At 40.0% G+C, this 17,056-nt stretch overlaps 1 long non-coding RNA gene across 1 annotated transcript; it reads left to right on the top strand.

Moving 5' to 3' along the window:
• Window positions 1-800: 800 nt before the first annotated feature.
• LOC137180554 (uncharacterized) lies at window positions 801-16,809 on the top strand. Its single transcript, XR_010927995.1, has 5 exons — window positions 801-1,029; window positions 1,567-1,743; window positions 7,017-7,091; window positions 8,290-8,353; window positions 16,385-16,809. It is a non-coding gene; the product is annotated as an uncharacterized lncRNA (long non-coding RNA).
• Window positions 16,810-17,056: the final 247 nt, after the last annotated feature.

Below are 17,056 nucleotides of genomic sequence, written 5' to 3'. Positions count from 1 at the left end.
CAGAGGATTTGCAACTGTTGCTGTTCTGCTACAATGTGCTACTGCTTTCACAACACAGCTTGTGTAGGTAAGTTGAAAGACACTTCGCTGTGTCTTGTCCATTGTTTTGTGATTTACTAATGCTCTGTAGCAGGTGCCCAGGTCCCAGCGGGGAATGTGAGGATGGAGCCCCTAAAAGTTGAAAGAAAGCTAACTTGTCCCCATAAATCATTTATCATTTAAAACTCCACAGACACCCAAGATAATCACCTTCAACATTCAACACACCAACCAATCAACCATATTGATCTATAAGGGGGGTTGAGTGTATATGTATGCAATGATTTTGATAGGAAACCAAACCCTGTCATGTGCATGGCTAGTGCTATTTTCCTGTGTCGTTCCTGCTTAGTCAAACCTGACCTCAATCCTTGAAGAAAACAACAAATCAAAATCAGCATATGCCACTCCCTCACCATCTCCACTCTGCTTCACTCGAGACAAGCCAGCAGGAGCACTTTAGAAAATCTAGGTGCCATCTTAAGCAAAAACTCTATTACTTTGTATTGTATTTTAGCAATGTTGTATAAACTAATATACAGGTAGAGGAGACTGGCTCAGGTAAAAAGTCCACTTGGACTCCTTTTAGCATGAAATGATGTAGCTGATGTTGTCTATGTGGCTAATTCACCAAACATTGGGTCGAGCTGCAGAGTTGGTTCAAGACTATGGAAATTAAGTGAAGTAGAAGTCTTAGTTAGTTAGTCTTAGTTTCCTTAACAATGCAGAAATCTCTGGTGTGGGTGTACATGTTGTTTACTTGCTGATATGCGCTACTTTGGCTCTAACGCAGCCGCCTCCCTCTGTCTGTAGTCGCCACTCTGTGGTCTCGAGCAATGTCCCGCCCACAGCACTATCTGATTGGTTACACACCACAAGTAATAGCCTGTCAACACTGAAGGATGGGCATGCTACTGTGCCACTGACAGTGCAGAGAGGCATCCACAGACTGGAGCAGCTCCAGTGGGCAAGCGGATTTGTGCTTCGAAGGTAGGGCAGCAGATATTGCCGAAGTTGCATCACAATCCTCTACACTGAAGTTTTAAAACAACACAATCTTATGATCTATTTCTATGATGACAAGCATGCTGAATTTCCCTGTTACACTGTTGAAAAATGCCCTGAGATAACTTTTGTTATGATTTGGCACTATATAAATAAAATTGAGTTGAATTGTGAATTGAGTTTGTGACTCTAAGGTCAAACCAGTACAAAACGTTCATGTTATTAGTTAAATATCAACAGTGTAATGACATTTTCCCAAGTGTTATCTGTCAAGAGAAAACAACACAGCAACAGCACAAGAAAAGCTGAGGTGTGTCAAAAAAAGAAAAATGGCCTTCAGTACTGTACCAGTGCAGTGAAGTATATATGCTGTTGTGAAAATGAAAAACAATATCTGATGGTTGTATGGAAGGCAAAGAAACCCCTTAATACTCTGCATTACACCAATGATGCAGGGTGATTTTGGGCCTTCTTCTCTCCTCTCCAGCTGACCTATTCTCTTCTGTCCTTGTTCATTCACAGATCATGAACTCAGCCCCAACACACTGGAAACTCATTTCCTGTCTCCACAGGCTGTCTGCTGCTCTTGATTTCCCTCACCACTCCAACAACATACAGCAACCTCAGTCATTGACAAAGAGAGACTGGGCTTGTACTGGGCAGCGTCTTTTTACTTAATACAGTGTCCCTGGTGAGAAGGTATGTCATACTCAACCTGAAAAGAAATAATTGATAATGAACTGTGTTATTAATGGGGATTATGGCTCAGGTTACATTTAGAAATCTGACCAGAAATCTGTAGCCAATTTGGGCAAGTTGGTGGCCAACTGTTGGTACACTCAGTAGTCTTCTAGCACTGAAGGACCAAATGCAAGCAAGCCCTGGCCCAAACATTCCTGCTGCATTCCTGCAGACATTTGGCTGACAATTAGCTCCAGATAGCAGCACTCTGGCTAATCTGAGATTGTTCTCACTAGAAAAACAACCACACTGTGATGGTTTGACAAGGGACCTGTGGTGGTGACGCAAATAATCTCTGTCCTATCCCAGTAACAAAAACAGAAGTAGCATAACATTCTAATACAACCACAAATAGTCTCTGGAAGCAGGTCAGGTTGGATGTTGGGTGTACAAAGCATGTGACTTTAGGTGTGTTTCCATCCAACTGTTTTTATTTGTATTTTCAATTTGCACATTAAAAAACAGAGTGGAAATGCAGGAAATTTAAAAAAAATCCTGGCTGAGGTTGGTGTATAGATAAGTGCAATGGAAACAGACTTAACAAATAAATCATGATGTACATGAAGTGTGTGACGTAAACATCCACTGAAACTTCCACTCCACTCAGGAGATTGAAAATAGCACCAAACGAAAACATTAGATCTGTGTGGAGCGACGAGGAGACTGTAACACTCAAATTAATACATGAAACATGCCATACTTCATGCCAAATGCCATAATTCCATCATGTTTTCTATATTGTTTTTCACCATTTGAGGTTTAACTGACACTCTTTTAATTACATCATCTTGTTACGCCCTCATCTTCTGCAATGGTTTAATGGCCCCCAAATAGAAAAGTACCGCCACCAGTTTGATGAACCAACTTCTAATATTCGCATAACTGCCAAATTTCTTTTGGCAGTTTTCTGTAAAGTCACTTAAAAGTTGTGCAACATTTGGATGGAAACCTAGAATATTTTCACATCCTATCTCCTACCAACACTCAATGTAGTTTTCTTTAGTCCACGAAGGCAATCATTTCCCAACCTTAATAAAGTAGTTTGAGTTGCCTAACCCTAACCAAACAATGGTGGTGACAGTTTAAGAAATATTTATACATGACTGGACAGTACTGGATAGTACTGATAAATTATCCTCTTTGATGTACCTGAATCAGACAAAAAGTCATTTTATCTATTGCTATAACTTGTGAGACAAAGAGAAAAAGGAAATGGATTATATATCAGTTATCAGACATATATCAGTTATTTTCAGTTTTATCATCTAACTTCAGGATAGCTAGCTACCAATTAGTTTTCTTGCTAGATGTCGCCATGTGAATTTGAGCATAGAATACTTTTATTCTATTTTCAAGAACAGAGAGGAGGATTCACATGGATTAGACGGAACGTATATGATTTAAAAATATCAATGTTTTAATACATCAACAAAATAAGTAAATCAGTCTGCACAGAGTTCTGATATCCCAAGTTTTACAAACTCTGTCTTGCTCCCTTTGCTACTATCACTAGTCACAGCTAAGCTTTTTGTTTGAGCAGACAGAAACATATAATCTGTCCAAACATGGCCTTAAGAGGGAAGCCAAGAATGGTACAGTAGTGTTGGATGAGAGGTTAATGGGTCTGATGAAATGAGTCTGAAATATACTTGAGGTCCCGCTACCTCAAGCTTTATGATATGTTTTTTTTAGATGATAATACAATCAGCAGAGACACACACACACATACAAACACACACACACACACAAACACACACACACACACACACACACACACACACACACACACACACACACACACACACACACACACACACACACACACATGCAAACACACACAAGCCCAGTGTTGCAGCCCTGTGGAGAAGTTAGTGACTCTTCACACATGCATGCAGTGGAGCATAGTGGTACCCTGCAGAGTGGTCATTCACCTCCATTCACCTCTCTCATTCACACACTCACACACTCCCAGTGCGTCCTGATTCTTGACCTCGAGTACATCTGCCACATTAGAGCTACATCACATACACACATGCTGATGAAGAGGAATACGCCACACACACACACACACACACACACACACACACACACACACACACACACACACACACAAGCACGCACACACACACGCACGCACACACACACACACACACACACACACACACACAAACACACACAAAGTAATTACAAAGACATACTGTACGCATGCATTACATAAGTAGTTCACAAACTTGTTAGCTTGGGACCCCTTGAGTTCAATAACAGTGATAAAGAGTGATTCCTCCTTATTAGACTGTTTCATTTGTAGATTTCTTGAGGTCTAGAGAAATAAAACAACATAGTATTACACAGGAAAAAAGCAACTGTTACAGAAAAGTCTAAGAAATAAACATAGTTTTGTGTAACCAAATTTTCTAATTTATCCCCCTGTGATCTTACGACCCCTTACGACGATCACATATCAGCTCACACAAATGCAAGACTCGGTACACTATCACCTGCAATGGGTCCAAACCATGTTGGTTTCTTCTTTATGGGTCAAGGCAAGGTTGCTGGGCAGCAGGAGCCGGCTCAATGTCTAAAAGCACCTTAAGGGAGCAACTTACACTCAACTGACCTCAATATTGGGATTGTATATTGCAAAGTATACAAACTCTAGCCACCAAACTATTTGGAGTGAGAGAAGATAAATGTAAGAACATTTATGGTAAAAATACAAACATGAGAGGGATCAGAGAAAGACTATACTAAAACAAAGGAAAGGGAGATTTGAGGCAGCGAGTAGAGAGGATATCCTCATCTTTGCCTAGTAAACAGGTGAGAGAGTGACAGAGAGAGTGAGAGATTACAGAATGAGAAAAATCAAGAGTCACCGAGGAGTACTGCCATTCCGCCTTTGCTCAGCAAACACAGAACAGCAGCTCATGGGTCATAGGAAGAGAGGGACGCAGAGACATAGAGAGAAAGGAAGACATGAGACAGAGAGAGAAAGGAAGCAAGAGAAAACAATAAAGCAGTAAGAGTGAGACGTTTAAGGACAGAATGAGAAATCTGTGTGTGAGGGAAGACAGAGAGTGACAGTGCCGAGGGCTTGTTGAACAGGCTCCTTTTATGCAGAGGCACGGCTGCCTGACAGACAGCTCTGATATGGAGCATTAACACACACACACACACAATACACCTATACACATCCAACTAGTGATTGGGTGTATTACATATTACAAGCTGTTAAGTCTGCAGTAAGAGCAGATGTTTATTCATGACAAGCACAGGAGGAGAATGCCAGGGTATACCTGCTGCCCAGCACACACACACACACACACACACACACACACACACACACACACACACACACACACACAGGTTGTATATGTATATGTATAGGAGGTTATAGCAGTGGGTAGAGCAGGAGTCCCTGCTTTATTCAAGGGCACATTAGCAGTAGGTAATAGAATTTATTCTTTAAAGGATCATTCTGGGTTATTTCAAATTAGAGAGTAGTAGTGGAGTAATAATTAAAATCTAATTAAACTCCAATATCCTGTTTTAAATATGTTTGGCTCTGCACTGGTCAGTGCAGCTGACAGAGCTATTGTGAGACATGTGCGAGGCCCTGTGTGATCTTAGCGTGGGTGGCCCTGTTTACTGTCACGCATATGCACAAACCACAGTACAACGCACGTAGTCCTTGTTCAAGTTGAATTGCAGAGCATAATTTCATAGAAATGCATTTCATCTGTGTTACATATACAGTAAGTGCTTTACATGGTGATAAAATGCTACAAAAATCTGGTACAAGAGTGCAAGTGTGTGTGTGTGATTTGTAGTTGTTAACAAGGTGCACACTGTATGGCACAACAACAACATTACGCACAGCTTAAACACATGCGTACACATACATCAAACAGCACCTCAATAAAGTTGGAAATATATTCACAGATTCGAACTTCCCATATAAGTGAAATATTGTTAAAACACAAACAACACATCTTTTCTACTGTAGTAAGGTAGACAACAAGCTACATCCTAATTTTCACCCAAACGAGCTGAATAACATTGTTCTTTATGTACAGCTGGCTGTGAGACAAGTGTGCAGGGATCTTCTAAAAAGTGCAACATCAAAAAGAGAGATTACAAACATATTCAATAACTTTACTGTTATATAGTGTAGTGTCCCCAAAATCACTTCACACGTCACTGGTCTCCTGTTGGTTATACTACAACACAATACCTGTGTGTGTGTGTGTGTGTGTGTGTGTGTGTATGTGTTTGTTTTATTTTTGTTTTTTTTTGTGCCTGTTCTGTAGTTCTGTAGTGTAATATATAGGCTACTGTCTTTGCAAAGTTTGTAAAGTTTTGCGAATTTTCTTCTGTTATGTGTGACAAATCAGTTTTTTTGTACTTATTTATTTATTTTAACAATAATGGAAACATTGCTAATGAATCTTTGGTTTATTTTACTGAAGAAGATTGCACTTCCAGATATTTGTGTGTGTGTGTGTGTGGGGAGAGCTATTTTCATGTTCATCTCATTTCATCACTTTCATTTAAAACCAAAGAGGATAAAAACTCTTTGTTTTCTGACAGTCAAGTTGGCACATTATAATATGGCAGCACTATGGGAAATCCTGTCATGTTGTGTAAATATGTGTAAATGTGATGGATTCACAATAGGCTAAATGGAATGAAATACATGACAGTCTCTTTTCTTGCTTTCTTGGCAGCAAACTCAGCAACAAGATCTGTGTAATTCATCTTGGATGCAACATCCTTTCACTGGATAGAATTGCAAACCCATACAAACTGTCCCGAGATAATGATGTACACAAATAGTTTTTGATTTGTTTCAACTTTGAAAAGCTGCGCTCTCTCAATGCCACAGTCACCACGATAGTCAGAAGAATTCTAGGCACAATCTCACAGTTGGGAAATGTTTGTCTAATGCTTTTGAGGAAACGGAGGGTTTGAAGTGCTGTACTTGTTCCCTTTGGAATTATATGTCTGAGTCTCCTCAGCACAGCCCTTACGATGACTATGCTAGCTGACTTTATCTCTTTTGTCAACAATTCATATAACATCATTGGTTTGGACATGTGCAGAATATTTTCTATGTATCAATATTGTGATATTGTTTTGTATGCCTATTGTGACTACCCCTGCCTAACCTACCTTAAATGTATTGATGCTGGTGTGGTTATGAGTTATTGGTATATTCTTTTGTGTCCATAAAGGTATCCGGGAGAATGTGGGCGTGGCAGCCAGTCAGATTCAGACCACCTGGGCCTAATGCTCCCAGAGGATAAAAGGTCAACTCCCAATGTTTTATGTACTCTCTTTCTCACCAGGTCTCATTCAAGCCAGCAGCTGCAGGCTTTTGCTTCTTGTTTGACTTTAGTTTTGTTTTCGCTTCACAACATCTTACACCTCACTGTTCACGCAGTCACACCTACATTACTGATGTTACTGACTGACGCACTCCATATTTGTAGTTATTTTGTCAGTTGTTTACTTTATTATAATAAATGCTTTTAATATTACTGCCATCTGTTTTGTCCATCCCCATGTTTGGGGATACTGGGTTATGACATATTGGGGGCTCGTCCAGCATTTTTTTTTTTTCCATTTGTGCCACAACCTCTAGGTAAGATTTGTGAATGTATGATTTTTGTTCTTTCTGGTATATGGTACCTGGTTGTGCCTACATTGTGTGGACTTTTTCCGAATTGTAGGTGCTTTTTGTGCTGCAGACTTTGGGATTTGGTGCACATATGTGTTAAATTTGGACCGCTCATAACTACCCACCATAAGTAACTAGGAGCTGAGTTATGACACTATGTGTAAATAGTATATAGATACAGCTTTGACCTTCAGTACTTGCTGTAGTTGTCCACATACACAGTCTTCCTGTGAATTCAGAGATTATAACCAAAATTTTGGATGTACTCACTTTCAGTTTTACCTTCAAATAAAGCGTTGAGAAAATGTAGCTAAACTAAACTGTCTGACATGTCATGTTACTTGCCCTGTTGGACTTCATGTTTCCATGTTCCCAGATCTCAGCTATTATTTTTGTGAGTACTATGTTACCCAAACTCTCCTACAGTGCATACTGGTTACTGGTATTTAGTAGTTATACTACCTGTATTTACTGTATGTGTGGATAGAATATCATGCGATAAATAACAGAATATTGGAGAAGCTTTTTAACAGGGCTCCCTGGCCCAGAGACACACTAACATTACCACATTTGTATGATCACACACCTATGCAGAATTTTCATAATTCAGATCATCTTTACAGACTAAACTTGTCAAAGTAGTGATTGTGGACATAGTTTAAGCAATGGATTGTGCCTTTTGATAAATGATTTTAATGGGTTTGAAGTATGTTGTATACTGCTAAATGCTTTATGTTTTTATAAACCTGGCACATGTTGCGGTTTTGGAGGAGCACCACAGTAAAATTGTGAAAGGTTTTAAGTCACTGCTGTTCTTCTCCAACTAGATGAGCAACAACAAAATGGAAGGAAAAACACTAGTTCTTCTCCAGATGTCCCATGGAGCTTCAGGTGAGTTGTCTGTTATTACTGTGTAGCTGCTGTTTGTAGATAAGTGTGGTTGGCACATGTGTTTTTCAGGCTAGTACATGTTCCCAGCAACAGCAAGACGCCTCAGCATGATTGGGATCACAGATGCAGGGGGGGAAAACTATGGGTGTGTCTGAATTTTTAGGCGTCAGGTGTGATAACTGTCATAAATTAAATGAAGCTAGCTCAGGGAGTCAACTTGAGTGCACTGCTACAATCTCATTGTATACTTTCCCCACTGCAACATACTGTTCATCTAACACACCCTTCTCATGATAGCAGTGTACTTGAGGAGCAGCCAAGGAAATAAGATAAGATTGAAAAAGAACTAAGGGTTCTAAAGTGGGTTTCCCTGTCGTGAAAGCTGCCATATTCAACTCATTCATCCATTTCTACTTGCTGTAGAGGAACAAGAGGTTTGCATTTATTGGCTGAAGCTGATGGTGTAGAAGTGTATCATGAAAAGTTGTATCACGCACATTTCGAGGTCTATATTTATATCCTGGGGCTCTACTGTAATTTTTTTTTTTTTACATTTCTTTTACAGTTCAAAAAACTCCTTATACTTTATCTTATACTGACTCTTGATAAAGCTTTATAAACCTCTCTCTGAAACGAGGCGTTTTAGTTCCTGTCTCTTTAAGGCCCCCCTCCGGATAAGCCCACTCTGTTATGATTGGCCAGCTCCTTGAAGTTTCCCCTCACAAGCAAGAGTATGGCAAATTTTCAAATTTACTTGCACATGTCCGAATCAGATACAAAATATGAGAGTGGACAACAACACAAACAAACCATGGAACAACCTCAGCAACAAAGACTATGGGATGTTTGTGCGCATGCTCGACCAATCTGAGGTCATTACGAGGAGGAAGTAGAGGTAACTTTGCAAATGAAACGTTCAGAGCAGGCTCAAGCACTGGCTTTTGACTTTCAGGGAGCATTTTATGTACATTTACCTCAGGTTTTGGACCTTTGTTTAACATAGACATCTGACATTACAACACAATAAAAATAACAGAAAATCACTATACACAATATGTCCCCTTTAACAGAAGTCCCTGCACTACCTGGAAGGCTCAGCTGCATGTGGTGGTAGATGTAGAGTGCGTCATATAAGCAATATGATCGGAGTGAGATAAGTTATTTCTGTACATAGCCAAGTTTCTGTCACAATTTACCCAAAAAGATTTCAATGTGATATTTAAATGTACATTTTTCTATTGAGCCAAATTCAAACATATTTATCTACCGTGACCCTCTCAGTACTAAAACAAGCCCTAATGGAGAACCATGAATCAGGGGAAAAGCATGAATTTTATTTGTACGAATTGTAATTTCTCAATGGATGCTTGAAAAAATTCAGCAATATAATATAATTCAGTATTGTCTGTATAGATTGAAGATGGAAGAGGATTGACTTTACAATCATGAAAAGAAAATGCAATATAATCAAATAATATATATGGTGTATAATATAAATGGTGAACAGTAAAAGGCTCAAAATTTATTCCTATATAACAACTCGTACAAATAGAGAAAGTTGCCTCATCCATTGACTTTCTGACATCTATGGCCTCATGGCCTCAAATAGAACATCAGCGATGGAGAGCAGACTCAGGGCTGGCTGTATGAAAGAATCTGTGTGTGTGGTGACAGGCATCTTGTTTGGTGACCTGACGGAACTGACTAATGGAGTCTCTCTCTGATTGTCACCACACACACATAAACACACACACACAAAGTGCTGCAGAGTGGACAAGATTTTTGATTGCATTTCAGTGCTCTACTGGGATTGCCAAATTGCATCCACAACAAAACATGGATGAAGGACAGAAAAAGACACAGCATAAAACAAAAGGGTCAAAGCACAACAGCATTTCAGGACCTGACAATTACATAGAACTAAAGACCTCTGAAAACACTACAACATGCCAAAAACTAAATCAATAGTTCACAGGCAGCTGCAGTTCCTGATTTTTGTTACAATATCCAATCAAATGTTGCTACTTTTTGACATACATGCATTGCGAAATATTTTCAAGTAAATTTGGTCCCCTTTTACATAAAACAGCAAAGAAACTCTAAGAAACTGCCAACTGTACTTTGCTGATATGCATCATACAACAACATTTTGTATGAAGTTCTATTGACCATTTAGCATTAATGCACACAGCTTACATGATTTACTCATTTTCCAGAACATGACTAGAAGTAGAGTCTCTACATTAAAGTAACAATACAAAAGTGTTGCATGAACAAACAGTAGTGATGATTTTGTTGCTCTTGGAACCTTACAAGTAGTGAATCTAAAGAAAAGCCACGTGGTCGCTAGAATCAGTAGGTATTACCTCTCAGGAGCATGAATGTGCCCAGTAAATGTCAATTTCCCCATGAGATTTTGTGAGCGAGTGGAAAATTTCACCTGACGTTGGCACTAGAGTAAAGGTCAGAGGGTCACCAATGCATTAGGAGTTATCCTTTAGGTTAATTTTTGATATACCTTGTCATGGACCAAAAAAACTGAGGATTACCATATTAACAATAGAAAAAGTACATTGTTTTGTGTGAAAAGCTCTGAAAAACGACCTACTAACTGTATACTACCGTTGCTATCAAAAAACAAACAAAGTTGAATGAATGAATGAATGAGTAAACTTCATTTATATAGTACCTCCATGCACAGAATGAAAAGAAAGATAAATTTGAGTTGTCGTTTAAAAGTGTCCACTGAGCCAGCAAGTCTAATATTTAAAGGCAGGGTTTTCTATATTTTTGGGCATAGTGGCCAAAAGCAGCATCCCCAATAGTCTCTGTGGTGACTTTGGGAATAGTCAGAATGTGTGATTAATGTTGTGTGTTATATGTTTTTACTGTGTTGCTTTCTTATTTTAACTGTGTTTAAGTGTCTTTGAGTACGCTGAAAAGCACTCTATAAAAATCATGTATTATTACTATTAAAAGAGCAGCTGTGGAGGATCTTAAGGTTCGTGGAGGATCATAAAATGTTCTGTGATATAAAATGGGGTGAGGCCATTTATTGCCTTAAAAACTAAAAGAAAGACTTTAAAATCAATTCTAAAAGATACATGGACCCAGTGTAGGGACCCAGTGCTGCTATTGCTCAACAACCTGAGCTAAAGTTGTATATCACACATTCTTTAAGACTGTATACTTTTTTTCATTAATTTATTTGGGTTTTTTTTCATTTTTATTTTATTTATTAAAATTTATTACACTGCTATTTGAGCAGCTTTTCTAGATGAAAGGCGACGTTGTGAATTAGCGTGGGATCATGAGAGTTGTTGTCTTCATTGTTAAACAACCACCATTGCCGTTTTATACATTAAAAATCAGTGTTTATTCAATGCTGTTTGGCAGACACAGGATGTCCCGAGGGGCTGCAAGTTGAGCTGAGGCTAACGTTAGCTCAGCTTGTTTCTAGGTGCTCAGCTTGTTTTAGGTTAGGATTCCTTCAGTGTTCATCGTTAACAAGGTTTTTTACTAGGAGCTGAATCGTCCACAGTCTCCTTCTTTCCAAAACAAATGGACACAGTAATTAGAACTGGTAAAAACACTGAATAAAGCAGTTTTCACATTGAAACATTTGGGATTATGTAAGTACACAACTAAACAAAATATATAACATAGGTCTAGTTGTTTTTTATTATATGAGAAAGTTACATTTCAGTGGCATGACTAACGTTAAAAGCAATACAGAGTAGACGTGCCAAATAAACGAGTTCTGAAACAAAACTCCATGTCAATAAATCATTATGATACAATCAGCATGAAAAGCAGCTCCCAATAACAGAAAGCCATGTGCCTATTTTGTATGCCGGAAAAAAGCAGAAAATTTGTGGCCTCTTTACCTGTCTGCTCCTCATGTGACATGTGAAAAGCATGACCCTGCTGAAGGCCACAAGCTGAAACGCATGGGTCTAACAATAAAGTTGTTCTATATGCTACAAGTATTTCTGGAGTTTTGACCTCTCTACTCACAAGTACATACACACAAAAAGCAGTGAGTGACAGTTTAGCTTTCGCTTTCATGACGTAGGCTCTGCTCAGTTGGATATAAGGCAACTTACAGAAATAGGACGAGAAGCAACTTGATACGAAAGAAAAAAAACATTAAGAAAGTAGTCAGCTGGAAATGTGTTAATGTCCGGCCATCTGGCCAACAGCCGGCCCTTATGGAAAACTCTGCTGGCACTCTATGATCATTCAGCTGTTGAAATGGTTGCTTGCAACGGTTATTATTGAGCTTGCCTTATTTGGTATATGCATGTAATTAATTTTTAGACATACTCTGTAATGGTTTCATATGTAGTCCTCATACAGGCCATTTGATGGAAATAATGATATTTAGCAGGATGTATTGCATTGGGATATGAATTACATTCAGATTTGAGTATCAGTGTTAGGGCTGGTATGGCATTTGTAGGCCCATGTCTATCTATGGTGTAAGGTTTATTGGTTGTGTCTTACATTTTTCTGCAGTATGTGTGTTGAGCCTGTACTTCAGTGATATGTTCATGTAAATCTACGGTTTTTATACCCATAGTAAATTTTACTTTTTTATGTGTAAAGTGGGAGGAGGGGGGCAGTTCAAGTGTGGTCACCCTAGAGCACCACACTGTGTTAATCCAGGCCTGGTCCCTTCATCAGTCTTTTCTTCCCCTTTATGGGCACAGCAGTGTCAAGCATGCCAAGACATTTACTATTAAAATGAACAACTAGGTCCTGTATGGAGCTGGTGGAGGAGAGGGACATGGTAGTTTGACTCATGATGTCAGAGAATTGGCAATTGCAGAGGCATCTATATAGCGATTTACTATTTTCTTTGTAGTGGAAATAATCAGAAATGGCCAGGTCAATGACAGCAGTAACATCAGTGCCCTATCAGTCAGTACCCTTTGATAAAACTAAGTCAAGGCTGTGGCCGTGTCTATGCGTTGGTCTTTGAATAAAATAAAAAGAGTCACTGATATTTAAAAACTCTAGGGCCTATGAGTCTTTGCATTGATCTACATATAAGTTACAATCCCCAATAAGAGCTGAATCTTCAAAGTTGGTACAAATATAAAAATTCAGAGAATTCAGATAGGAAGTTTGTGTTGTGTTTGGGAGGGCGATTAAGCGTTACAAGAAGTGCCGGAATATCATTTGGCCTTTGCAGTGATACAGCTAAATATTCAAAGGAAGGGAAAAGAGGTCAACCTTGGAGCACAGGAAATTACTTGAAAAAATAGTAGCAACACCACTCCCTCACTTATTTGGCCTTGGAGAGTGAATGAAACTAAAATCAGAGGGGGAGGTTCAATAAGACTAGCAGAGTTAGCGGGGGACAACCAGGTAGATTGTGTTCAGTAATCATATCTTGGATAAAAAAAGCTCTAGTTGGTGGGGGATCTTATATTAAAAAGAGCCATTTTAAGCTTAAAATCTTGGGGATGATCAGAAGGAGTAGTATGTTGGTCTATAAAGGACCAAGTACAGACAGGTGTAAGTGCTTAATATTAACAAGATTTTTCTGAACCTTAACATCTTTCTGCGACTGCCTGTTGCTAATCCTGACAGGGATGTTAAAAATGTCATTAGATGGTCTGAGTCTGGTAGCAAGTGTAGCGGTGTACGTGGTAGAACAATAGTGGTAGGGACTAGGACTGGAGGAACATCAATCTCTGATGGACTGGTCAGCACTGAACCGATGGATGGGCACGTTGTGATGGCGTGATGGCCGGTTGGAAATGGGAGCACGAGGATGGCAGATGCTGTATCCTAGGTTAGCAGAAAGTGCCTGCACGCCAGCTTTGCTCAAGTGGAGACCATCTGCACCGAAAAGATGTCCACGTTCCCAGAAGAGATTAAAATTGTCGATAAAGTGTATGCTTTTGGTGTCGCATGCAGATTAGAGCCAGGTGTTAAGGCTCAGTAGTCTACTGAAACGCCCCATTCTGCGGCCAAGAGTGGGTATTGGGCCAGAGATGAAAACTCTACTATGGGACTGTTTGATGATGTTAAAGAGATGGGAAAAGTGTTGTTTCAACAGTTCGGACTGCTGTTTTGGAGTTTCATTTGTACCAATGTGTATGACGATCCTGTCAATCTTAGGGTAGGATTTTATTATGTCTGGAACTTTATCAGCAATGTCATGTATTGTAGCACCTGGGAAACAGAGACTATGCGCTCTACTGACTCTCACATCTCTGACTATTGAGTAATCAGTAATGAGCATTGATGGAGGAGACAGCACTGACTGATGTAGGAGGTGGGAGTGGATAGCAGCTCTGCGGGTTACTGGCCAGGTAGGGCGGTGGTAAGATGGGGCCTGACAACGAGTCCCTTGTTGCTGGACATCAACTGGACGTCAACCTCTCCAGTGGAGAGGCATGGAGAGAATCCTTCCCTTGCAAACATGAGTTCAGAGGTTTAGAACAGAGAGTGTTGAGGAGGCAATGGATTTCTCCCAACCTCGGCCAAGGATCCTCCATCAGGGCTGTCAGGATGTTGGCGGAGCTGGTGCAAGACCATGGGATGGTGTTTTCGACCGCACGCAAAGCCGCTGCCAGCAGGGGGGAATCAAAGAGGTCCTTGCCTTCTCTTATTTGATAGAGCGTTGATACTCTGCCTTCCAGTTTGACAATCTTTTGGCTGAGATGGTGATAGCTGAAACAGTCAGGAGCCGGATGGCTAGCTGAGTGGTGGTAGGTGTCAGCACAGACCCAGAGTTTGGGCCTGCTGCAGTTTATCAGCCTAAGGTAAGCAGGTTCTGGTTCTGGTGGATAACTGTTAGCATTCTCATTGTTGATTGTTTGTGGTGACAAAGCAGATCATTTTGATATTGATATTTTATGAATTCACAGTGATCAATCCATATGGTGATCATGAACTGTCAAGGTCGTGGTCTATTTAAGTGGCATATATTGTAAATTTATGAAAGATAATTTGGTAACCGTGGTAAGATGTACGCTCATCAACACTGAGTACAGAAATTTTCCCAGATACATCAGAAAGTGAAAAGGAGGTACTCTGAGTACTTTGGCAGGTACCTGTTAATAAGTGAGTGAGTGAAACAGTGAATCCACATTACCTACATCCCCCCACTCATAATGGAATGTTTTTTTCCTGTTTCTACCCCCTTGTCACTTATGATATACAAGGGTAAGTTGGCAGTCAGGATCACTGATCATAATCTGTTTGTGAGTACCTTTGGACAGCAGAGAAGATAAATAACACAAAGGGACATATTTTCACGGAGGTGCAATGACCAGTGCAAGCACTGCTCCCATTGTTTGGTAACTTCCTGACCTTGAAACTCAAGGTTCATTCAAATGAAGAAGCACAAAGACAGTTGTTGTATTTCGGTGGAAATTTGGTTGATGCAGGTATTGCACTGAAAACAAACAGTCTCAGTACCACGTGTGTTTCGGGCACAACGTCAATCTGCTGCTGCTTTGGTGATTTTATCAACAGGATCAAACTAAAAACTTGCTGCAGATGCATTGCAATAATGGATTAATACTTAAAATGTTTATATTTATTTCAATGAAACACTCTCCAACTTAAATTGGCACAGAGAATGTTAAAATTGTTAAATTAAATTAAATTAAAGCAGGAAAGTCAGTAAATCAGTCTGCACTGATCTATATCTATATATCTTCTCCTTCATTTCATTAAATCCCCGCAGCATCTGAAGGCAGCAGGACTGATATGTTGATAAAGCCGCGGTCTCTGAGAAGTGCTGCGACAGTGCCGTTACGCTTGGCCATTCACTGTGTTTGCTTTCTTTAAATCACCTAATGTCACCAGGCTGCCACATTATAACCACACACACCTCTATAGACATCAGACTGGTCGATTATAACTCGATATTCTGCTTTTTATGAAGGAGACATTGGGTTAGCAGGGCTCATCAGTGTCTTTATTCTTGGAAAAAGTAGTTTTCTCAGTTTTCACATCCCTCCCTGCTAAAACCTTTTCTAACCTTCTCTCTGGTTTGTTTGATTACAGGATCCACTGGGGCTTCATCCAAGAGGACAGCTTGAAGAGATGGCCCCCCCACTCTGAGTCCCAACTCCCCTTGGTTCCCTCCTTTATTTCCACCACCAGCATCGGTACATCACCCTACACCTTCATTTATCTATCCTCCACCCTTATTCTCACCTTCATCCCTTCATCCCTTACCCTACACCCCTATACCTTAATTCTTCACTCTACATCCCTCGTCCCTTCATACCTTACCCTACATCCGTCATCCCCTCATCCCTCGACCCTCATTTCTTCATCCCTCACCCCACATCCCTCATCCCTTCATCCCTCACCCCACATCCCTCATCCCTCCATCCCTGAACCCTTACCCTCAACCTTCATCCCTTTATCCCTCATCCCCTCCCCTAGACCCTCAATCCATCCACCCTATATCATCCCAGCTCCCTTCCAATTCCATCCAATAAATCATTTCAAACTCGTATCTTTGTTGGTGTGTCTTTGTTAGTGAAGAAAAGCTTTCCATTTGTTGAGCTGTTGTTATCATGTTTAAATGTGATTGGCACAACTGTTTCAGAGCCATGAGAGCAGTGGTGTGACTGACTGAGAAAGTATTTAATAATCACCACACCTGCTGATCTATATTAACGTTCACTCAGCCCTTTAGCATGTTGCGCTACTACACATAGATGAACC

The sequence above is a fragment of the Thunnus thynnus genome, chromosome 3, assembly GCF_963924715.1.
Source record: "Thunnus thynnus chromosome 3, fThuThy2.1, whole genome shotgun sequence".
NCBI lineage: Eukaryota > Metazoa > Chordata > Actinopteri > Scombriformes > Scombridae > Thunnus > Thunnus thynnus.
This window is presented reverse-complemented; position numbering and strand designations above follow the sequence as displayed.